Genomic DNA, 10,534 nt, shown 5'->3' on the forward strand with positions numbered 1-10,534 from the left:
AATAGAGAACCCAGAAATATACCCTCAACTCTATGGTCAAGTAATCTCTGACAAAGCAGAAAAGAATGTCCAATGGAAAAAAGACAGCCTCTTCAACAAATGGTGTTGGGAAAACTGGACGGCCACATGCAGAAGAATGAAACTGGATCATTTACTTACACCACACACGAAAACAGACTCAAAATGGATGAAGGACCTCAATGTGAGATAGGAATCCCTCAAAATCCTTGAGGAGAACACGCAGCAACCTCTTCAACCTCAACCACAGAACTTCTTCCTAGAAACATCACAAAGGCAAGGGAAACAAGGGCAAAAATGAACTCTTGGGATTTCATCAAGATCAAAAGCTTTTGCACAGCAAAGGAAACAGTCAACAAAACCAAAAGATAACTGACAGAGAAGATATTTGCAAATGACGTATCAAATTAAAGGCTAGTACCCAAAAATCTATAAAGAACTTATCAAACTCAACACCTAAAGAACAAAGAATCCAATCAAGAAATGGGCAGAAGACATGAGAAGACATTTCTGCAAAGAAGACATCCACATGGCCAACACACACATGAAAAAATGCTCAACTTCACTCGGCATCAGGGAAATACAAATCAAAACCACAATGAGATACCACCTCACACCAGTCAGAATAGCTAAAATTAACAAGTCAGGAAATGGCAGATGTTGGTGAGGATGCAGAGAAAACGGAACCCTCCTACACTGTTGGTGGGAAGGCAAGCTAGTGCAGCCACTCTGGAAAACAGTATGGAGGTTCCTCAAAAAGTTGAAAACAGAGCTACTCTATGACCCAGCAATCGCACTACTGGGTATTTACCCTAAAGATACAAACATAGTGATCTGAAGGGGTACGTGCTCCTGAATGTTTATAGCAGCAATGTCAATAATAACCAACTATGGAAAGAACCTAGAGGTCCATCAACAGATGAATGGATAAAGAAGATTTGGTATATATACACAATGGAATACTATGCAGCCATCAAAAGAAATGGAATCTTGTCATTTGTGATGATGTGGATGGAACTAGAGGGTATTATGCTATGTGAAATAATTCAAGCAGAGGAAGACAATTACCATATGATCTCTCTGATATGAGGAATTTGAGAAGCAGGGCAGCAGGCTGCAGGGGGTAGAGAAGGAAAAAAATGAAATAAGATGAGACTGAGGAGAGAGACAAACGATAAGAGCCTCTCAATCTCATGAAACAAACTGAGGGTTGCTGGGGGTTGGGGAGTAGGGATAGGGTGGCTGGATCACAGACATTGGGAAGGGTATGTGCTATGGTGAATGCTATGAAATGTGTAAGTCTGATGATTCACAGACCTGTACCCCTGGGGCAAATAATACATTATATGTCAATTTTTTAAAAAAAGATTACTCTTTAAATATTACTTCACTGGTTTCAATGAAACAGAATCAGATTATAACAAAATTGTTACATAAAGAACTTTACCTCATAATTCATTAAAGAAAACATTAAAATGAATGAGTTTTAACCAGAATCATACCAATTTTATATATGCTATAAATAAAATTAATGAGGTTAAATAATTTCATACTGTGTAAGTATAAAATCAAGTAAGCTCCCAAATACCTAGAATATCAAGAGCCAATGTTCAATTTTAGGGATATGAAACTTAATTCTCCTTCAATAGCTCTGCTGGATGCTGTTAGAACTGTATTTCAAATATTTTCTGTCGTTTGAATTAAACATTACCTAAATAATGCTGAGCTGGGGTAAAAAATGTTAAAAACATCTCCAAATCTAACATAACAGATTAATGCACCAGTGTTTGTTGCCTTAACGAAAGTGAAAGCTTGTGAGGAATTCAGAAACCACCTGAAGATTCAAACTCACAACGAAATTGCAATGACATATTGTGCTCCTTGATATTACTACCAGAGATGGCTCTTTAAGAAAATAAGGAAGACAACCTTATTATTAGTGTAACTGGAAATGTGCTAAAAAAAAAAAAAAAAAAAAAAAGAGAGAGAGAGAAAAAAATAGAAATGTGCTAAAATGTCCACCAGAACAAAAATCCTCTCTTGCAGCATATTACATTACCTGTGAAAGGTAATCTATAAACAATCAGTGCAAATATGTTCTTTAATCTGACTTAGAGAAGAAGGAACTATAAAGAGAACAAGGCCCAGGAACTACCATAGAGCTGACTTTGTGTGTATTTGGACTACAGCAGTGGGAGGAGTGTTAGGATACAGGTCTATGGCCTACTTGGGAGTATGGATATGTCCTATTCTGATGTAGGACTACAGTGAGATTTCTCGTTTTGAAAACTCTCCCTTCAAAAATTCACTATAAATCAAGGACAGAAATCATGAGATTCTAAGAACAACAACAGGTAAAACCTTTTCTCTTAGAAGTTACTAGTATTCATGTAGTAAGATCATGGGAGAAATTTTTTATAAACTTAGAAGCTAGGTTTGGAGAATAATGCACACCTACTCTGTAAGAGAAAAGGAGATTAATCTGTTCCCTCCCCACCCACCCACCCACCCCGGAAAGGAGGAAAGTTGGAGAGCCAGAGGGAGCATGCAATGTCCCATGCCATGAGAGCCATCCTGGCACTCTATGTCCAATCTTTAGTAGGAACTTAATGCAAATCACATTTTTTAAGCAAATTACATGATGAAATATTTATTAGAATTACAGTCAATTTTGATCTTAGAAAACATTATTTTCTAGTTTCTATTACCAAAATGTAAAATTATATGTTAGTTGCTAGACCAACATTTTTTGTAATTCACTTTCTTTCTTCATTAATACATCAGAAAAGTCTATGAAGTGAATGGTTGAGATGTAAGATGTCTAACAAAATTTCTGTATTTACGTCTAACTTGTATATACATGATTCTTAAGTACTCAAGTACTCAAAAACTCTGATACCCATTTACTGAAGGAATATTCTTTTATCATATTCCTCATTTCATAAATCATTTATAATTTTAGGTCCATTTTATATCATTTTTATAAATTAAGCAATGAGAAATAGCATTACTGTGATTTTAATGAGTCGTTTCAAACAATACTCTGGGGTACCTGGGTGGCTCAGTCGTTAAACATCTGCCTCCTGCTCAGGTCATGATCCCAGGGTCCTGGGACTGAGCCCCACATCAGGCTCCCCGCTTGGCGGGAAGCCTGGTTCCCCTCCCACTCCCCCTGCTTGTGTTCCCTCTCTCACTATGTCTCTGTCAAATAAATATTTAAAGAATAAAACAATATTCTTTATATAAAATAAATAAACAATATTTTATCTCTGCATCACTTTAACCTTGACTTTCTGGGTTTAATAATCTCTCTCAAATGCATTCCATAATTTATTTCTCAGTGGTTTTTATAGTTTCCTCAAAATGGGTATTAACACATTAATTTAATTTAAAATGAAGTCTTTTTTTTTGTTTGTTTGTTTAAAGTAAGTCAATCTTATCTGACTGGGCTTCACTAATTAGGTTACATGGCATTATTTTATCCAAAATTAAAAATTCAACAGGCAAATAAACCACCTCAAGGTCCTGACATACTTAAACCTTAAAGAATATGGTAAGATGAAAGCATTTAATTAAAAATATTGTTTGGGGAAGGTCACAATGAAATCCTATTTCAATTTTTCCTAACATTTTCAGAGCATATTGAATTAATCAAGGTAACTCTAAATGAAAGAGGACTGTATAGTTTTAGGCAAATTTTAGTAAAGATGTGAATGACTAATGGGTAATTAATCCTTTTGGAAGTCAGGTGGTTTTCAATCTTTTGTTTGCAGCCAAATTAAAGAAAGGGCCTAAATGAGTTACACCATTGAAAACAATTTCTGATAATAGGCCACCATGTGATTTTGTTTGGTAAATAACATGGAAGGAGTTCAAATAATTCCCATCTTATTTATGTGAATAGGTTTCTAAGCACTTAGATCCATAACTCTGGAAAAAAGGAATAAATTTGAAACAGAATCCAGTCTCATTTTAACCACAAGTAATATTCATCCACATGTATATAAACTAACCAGGGAGGAAAAGTCCCATCCATTGAGATACATTCCATTTAATTATTACTTTTAATTTTTAGTAAATTTATCAAAGTAATAATTGATAAATTAATTTTGATAAATCAAAAATTTTTATCAAAGCAACATTCACTTTGATAAATTTTATGCTTTTAAAAACTGATAAATTTTATGCTTTTAAGAACTGTAATGATAATATTTATCATAATTATTATACTTGCAGGCACAAAAGACAGTTTATATTCATATTTTTGTGAAAAAAACTTATAGTATGATCATAAAAACTTTTTAGCATTAAAATACACTAAAGTAAGATAAAATTATGTCAGTAAAGTGAATTGGAAGTTTGAGATTAGCAATGTATAGAAACCTCAACTTCTGACTATCAAAAAAGAGATATTTACCTATTTTTTAAGTGGATGAGGGTAGAAAGATATTTAGATTCCACTGCATATTTTTGGAAGAATGATCTAACAGTTTTTTAAAAAAATTCAATATTCATAATACATTGGAAATTACAATCTTTAAAACTGTATAAACATGATACATTTTAAGTGTTCATTTTAAAACGGACAAGAGGATATGTAATTTGTTTTCTTAGTGTAAGAAGGTCTTAGTTTTCTAGACATGGCTAGAAGAACTTGAACAAATCACAACCTTTGAAATTGAGTCTCTTAAACTGTAAAATGAGAATCATATTCACTCTACCTCAGATTATGTAATATTACACATATTCACTATGTTTTTGTAAAATGTAAAACAATATGATTAAATTAATGAGGGCCTAGGAAAGTAGTAACTCCCTTAATTTTGTGTCCTTTTCGTATGAAGTAGACCAAGAACACAGCCCAAGACAAATCCCAGCTGTAATTCATGAAAACTTGATTCATTTGCAGGAGCCATATATTAAATTGATCTATAAATAACTAAACTCCTATGTGCCACGATTCTTTAATATTAAATTTAGCCAAATATAAGAGGAGGGTATTACAAAACCAGACTTGGGAACTAAGACACTGAAATGTAAAAAGGGAACAGGAGACATAGATTTAGAAACAATGTTATTGAGGGCCATCCTTACTCAGTCATTCCCATCTTTTGGGGCATTTGCAACTTTCTACCTTAAAATCAGCATTTTGTAACATAAATTCTTAGGCCTGCAGCAAGGTTATGAAACAGTTAGGAGTAACATATCCCCATTTTCTGGGCCTCCAACTACAATTCTCAGTAGTTTCACTTAGACGGAGCCAAGTATATTCCCCAGGCAAACCAAGCATACTAAATAATAAAAACATCATACTGAAATAAAAAATAATTTTCCAACATACAAATTTTATAATGAAACTGTTCTTAATTCTGCCTCTAGGTTGTCTGATAATTTGGCTAAATGACTTGCTACTCAAATGAATAATCTATTTACCAAAAATATATAAATTTTTATTAAAGTATCAAATTACATTTGTGAAATTTCAGATACGCTCAGTATTTCACAAGTTCTTCCAATCATTTTCCAATATAATTTGCACTTACAAAATTTCTGCTTAGCTAGAAAAGTCTGAAACTGATTAGGTTCATTAAGCCAAGATTCTTAGTCTTCCAGCTTCCACAACAGCAATTTCAGAGATATTTCTCTTGTACCTGCAGTCTCTGAACCCAAAGAAATTATCTAAAGTTGAGAGGATCGCACATTGAATACCACCTAAATTCTATAACACAGCATTTCCTGTAACTATATTTGCTTTTATATTTTAATTTTTTTGTGGACAAAACTATTCATCCCTCAATACATCCATTAATCTATCTTTTTTTTAAGATTTTAATTTTAAATAATGTCTGCACCCAACATGGGGCTCAAACAACGAAAAGATAGTCACATGTTCCACCAACTGAGCCAGCCAGGTACATTTCAAAGACAGCTGCCGGTGTAAGTGGTGTAAGTATAAATCACACCTAAACACTTCAGCATTCCTATCACTAGCTGGAACTTAATAATTTGGGGGGTTTTTTTAGAGGAAATTTATAAATATGAAATGTACAAATCTTAAGTGTCTCAACAGCAGATTTTACAAATGTTTATACCATTCAGCATGAGAGCCCAAGAGCCTTGCAGAAAAGACAAGTTCCTGTTGTGGCTGCAGCTCCAGCCTTCCCACCAACACTAGGCACTTTTCTAAACCATGTAGCAATAGTACACATGCCTCTTTTGAACAGGTCTGCATACAAGCTCTGGGTAAAGGGCCCTCTTCTTCTTCCTCCTAGAAGTATTAGCTGCTCTTTAACATCTTCTACTTTGGGACCCTTAGACTCAGAGCTCGTTTATGGCTTTTAGTATAACCAACTCTCCTTGTTCTAGTTAACATTTCAAATAACCAGTAGAGATCCGTCTCCTGACTAAACTCAGACTACTATAAAGGGTTAGTCACTGCACAGCTTTTCTGTATGTTTGAAAATGTTGGGAGGAGGGGAAAAGCAAAAAGGCATATTTAAGAAGACAGACCAACTGTTAATAATTGTTAAAGCTGGATGATGGATTGAGAAAATTATACCACTCTCTCTTCATTTGTTTATGTTTTAAATTTCCTGTAATACTTTTTAAAAAGAGATGGGGGTGGCGGGAGAAAGACTTCAAAATGGCCAAAGCCTGAGGAGCCTGGTGGAATGAATTTTAACAGGCAGAAACAGAGGATAAGACTCCATCAAGGAAAAAGCACATATAAAATATGGAGGCAGAAAACCAAAGGACATGTTTTAGCAACAGCAAGTAGGTTTGCTAACGTATAAGACAGAAAACGCAAATGAATGTGCATTGTAAGATATTCTCCCACTCTTTCACTTCTGTATTACTTCACACTCAATTGCTTTTTTTTTTTGGCCTACTCTCCTCTCTCTGCTCTGCCCTTACTTCTACATACTGTCCAAGATCTAGCTCTTCCCACTCTTCCTCACCTCTCATGAGCCATAAATCCATCCATTGCGTCTTTTTGTATCTTAATTTCTTCAAACGTGGGCATAATGATATGTCTTTGGACATATTTATGACAAAACATAGATGTGTTTGTTCTTATACACCAGCATTCTTTTACATTTAAAGCCAGCAATAGTAGCATAAAACAAGTTTCCGTAATATCTAGTTAGTAGAGCGTAAGAAAAAGCATTAGTAACAACTCATGTGACGTTTTTTGTGATTACAAAATGTGTCTATATACACGAGAGTGAGAATATGTGCATGTGTGCCAACCTAAGATCTCTGGGAAGGGACTGGTAATATTCTTTGTTAAACTGGATGTTAAGTACAGTTGGACAAATAATAAAATGAATACTCAATATTTTCTCCACCCACCCATATATTTAAAGACCCTTAGTCCAGTGTCCAGTTACATTCTCCACTTTTCCCTTCCTTAGAAATGACAACTACAGTGAAATTTGATTTACAAAAAACATGTCTGTTTCATCCAAACTGAAAATATTAAAAATTATAAAACCAGTTAGATATTTAACAGGAAGAACTCCTGAAAGAGATAAAGAAAATACAACCAAACAAAACATATGACAATTCATTAGAAGTACATAAGAACATAGACTTGTTGTACACGTTAAAGTATACAGCTACCCCAATTGGGCTCCTTTCCCTCCTAATCCCCATTATTGGTAAGGTCGGAACCTGCCATTTTACTTCAAGCTTCTGTATGTGTTACATGCTCTTCCATCTACTTAGAATGTGGCAGGAACACAGGTATCCCAAAACAGTAGACAGCAGCAGAAAGATGTTGTGTGGTATCATCCAGGCAATGACCTCTGCTTTCTCAACCCTTTCTGGGTTCCCTGATGCAAAGTGTGGCTCAAGATCCAGGACAATGCAATGTTTGGAAATATTCGTTCAAACAGACACACCATGACTGTTAAATTAAGTTCCTCCAAAACACAAAAGCAAAGGTCAAGACTAGAATTAGGTTTCTTTCTTGCCTCTGACAGAGCTCTTCCTGTGTGTGTAGTCAGTATCACAAACAGCTATGCATGCCATTGTATACTACAGGCAAAAGGGATGTCCTTACAAAGATATGTTGCAGCAGTGCCTGCTCTTGGTGATGCCTTGATTCCACTAAGTTCTAGCAGCTGTGCAAAAGAACTTTCTGTGATAATGGAAATGTCTGATATTCTGTCCCATATGATTAGAATACTTGAAATATAGGTATAGCTGAGGAACTGGATTTTTATTTATTTTTATTTAATTTTAATTAACTTAAATTTAGGAGCCACAGGATTCATAGCTACAGTCTTGGGTAATACAGTTCTAGAGTCTTAGTTAAAAACAAAATAAAACAAAACAAAAAAAACAAACAAACAGGAACTTAAAGCATGTACGGTTGCAAATTGTCTTACTGCCAACCCAAAACCCTACTACAACACTGCAATTGTGGTTCTACCTCCTACCTTAGCTGCTTGGCAAAAACATCCATTTGTCTTCATTCAGGCAACAACTCCTTTGCAAAGCCCTGGCTCCCCAGAGTTACTATTACTACTAACCAGGTCATACCATATTGTCATTATGGGTTTACATAGCTGTATTCCCTGCTACTATGGGGGCTCTAAAAAGGCAGCAACTGTGTTTATTAATCTCTAGATTCCCACAGCCTACTAGGGTGCCATATCCTAAAATTCTTTCCCTACATTTTCCTGGCCAATTTATTAAGCCAGTTTTCATCTAACCAATCACAGCTCTTTACCACTCTACCATTTGAAATCTCATAATCCCATCTACAACAAACATCTTAGAAATGGAAAAATTCCAGGTCATTTTTATCTATATCACAGGGTGTGGTGTTGTACCTCTATCTATGATTGTTCATTAGAAAACACTGTAAAATAGTGAAAATGATGCATTTAGAAAATCAAGTGGAAATAATGAGGAGGTAGTTTGACACAGAATCTGGAATTCAGGACAAGACACAAATTTGGGAGTTTTCTGATATAGATGTAACCAGACATTTGACATCTGTAACCAATCAACTCGTAATTTATATCACATAGGGATTAAGTGTAGGCAGAAGAACAAAGGCACTCCAGTGTTAAAGAAGTCAGAGGTAAAAAAGAGGGGCAACCAATGACATAAGAGGAAAACCAGTAAAGTATATGAATAAGTGAATAAAGGCATTAAAGGAAGACCGAATCACTCAGTTATAATAAATACTACTGGTAAAAAATAATTTGGAAATATGTTATATTCTTTCCCACAATAGCAAACCCTCCAAAATGAAGAGAGTAAAACTGAAAGGTACCAGTTGGCCTTCAATTACCAGTTGATAGAGAAAAACTAGAAGTTACAATAACGTTATCTAATAAAGATACTGCACTGATTTGCTTAGTTATGCTATTCCAGAACACCACATCTTACTTTCAATATCCGCTTCAAACTAGCTTTCAAGGAGCACTACAACTCTCTTGGGCAGCATTAATTTTAAATGAAAACCTCTTGTTGTTCTACCAGTTGAGATTCTGCCTGAAACAACCAGTGTCTCCCATACAGCTGCCACACTTTACTTAGAAATGCAGGTTTGGCATCATTTCAAGATCAAGATGGTTTATTCAGCAGCCAGTCTCCAAAAACGAACGGACAAAACTGTCAACACTCACCGAGGACTTAAGAAAAAGTTAGATCCGTGAACTGTGAGCTCCAGGAAGGGAAGGGCTCATTTCATTTCCCACAAGGCAAACGCTCACTATTTTTTATTTAATTTGGAAAGAGCAGCATCTTACAGAAAGGAGGGGGCGAGAACTTCAAGGCACTACACCCTCCAGAAGGCTATTACCCTAACAGCGCTGAGTAGGGACCCGCGAGCCTGCGGGTCAGCTGGTCAGCACCTGGGTAGATTAAAAACAACGCGGAACGGCGCACAACCGCATTTCGGACCCTAATGTTAACAGAAAACCCCTTGCCCTTGGGCCCGGGCTCACCTGCCTCTGGGAGTCGGGAAGACGCGCGGCAGCTGGCCGCCTCAGAGGGGCGTCCCCGCAAGCTGCTTAGCTCGTCACCGGACACTACCTAGAGAGGAGGGTCCCGTGGCAACTAGGGAAGGAGGACCCGGCAGGCCGCGGCGCACTCGCTGGGAGTCTTCGGTCTCTGAGCTGCGAGAGCCACAAATCCCTCAGGTACTCGCCAGCGGCCCGTGCGTGCGCGCGCTCTCCCGCCTCGTCGCTTAGCAACTTGCGAAGCCTTCCAGCCTTCGCAACACGTCAATTCCGCCCGCCCCTACAGAGTGTGAATAGTTTTTAAAAGACTCTGTTTCCGGGTCGAGCCGATTTTACGCAGCGGAAGGTCTCTTTACCTCCCACTTTTACCCTTGGGGTAAGATAGGTCTCTCTCGCGCACGAGTGGGTGATGTAGCTAAAGGGTCTGTATCTCCTCCCTCGACTTCCACGTGCCTCCCCTCCCACCAATTACTGGGCGCCAACAAGCGGGTCCTCCTCCGCTAAGCACAAATCTTCAACTCGTTGCTGCCTTCCAA

The 10,534-nt window shown here is 36.8% G+C and overlaps 1 protein-coding gene across 4 annotated transcripts in view; it reads right to left on the reverse strand.

Moving 5' to 3' along the window:
• LOC122916524 (WD repeat containing planar cell polarity effector) overlaps positions 1–10,511 on the reverse strand; it is a 455,082-nt gene extending 444,571 nt beyond the window's left edge. For all 4 annotated transcript variants that reach the window (XM_044264070.1, XM_044264072.1, XM_044264073.1 and 1 more), the window contains exon 1: positions 9,984–10,511. The gene's annotated coding sequence lies outside the window, so the exon portion shown is untranslated. The remainder of the gene's footprint in view (positions 1–9,983) is intronic.
• Between the last annotated feature and the right edge of the window lie 23 nt (positions 10,512–10,534).

Source organism: Neovison vison, chromosome 8, assembly GCF_020171115.1.
Source record: "Neovison vison isolate M4711 chromosome 8, ASM_NN_V1, whole genome shotgun sequence".
Classification (NCBI taxonomy): domain Eukaryota; kingdom Metazoa; phylum Chordata; class Mammalia; order Carnivora; family Mustelidae; genus Neogale; species Neogale vison.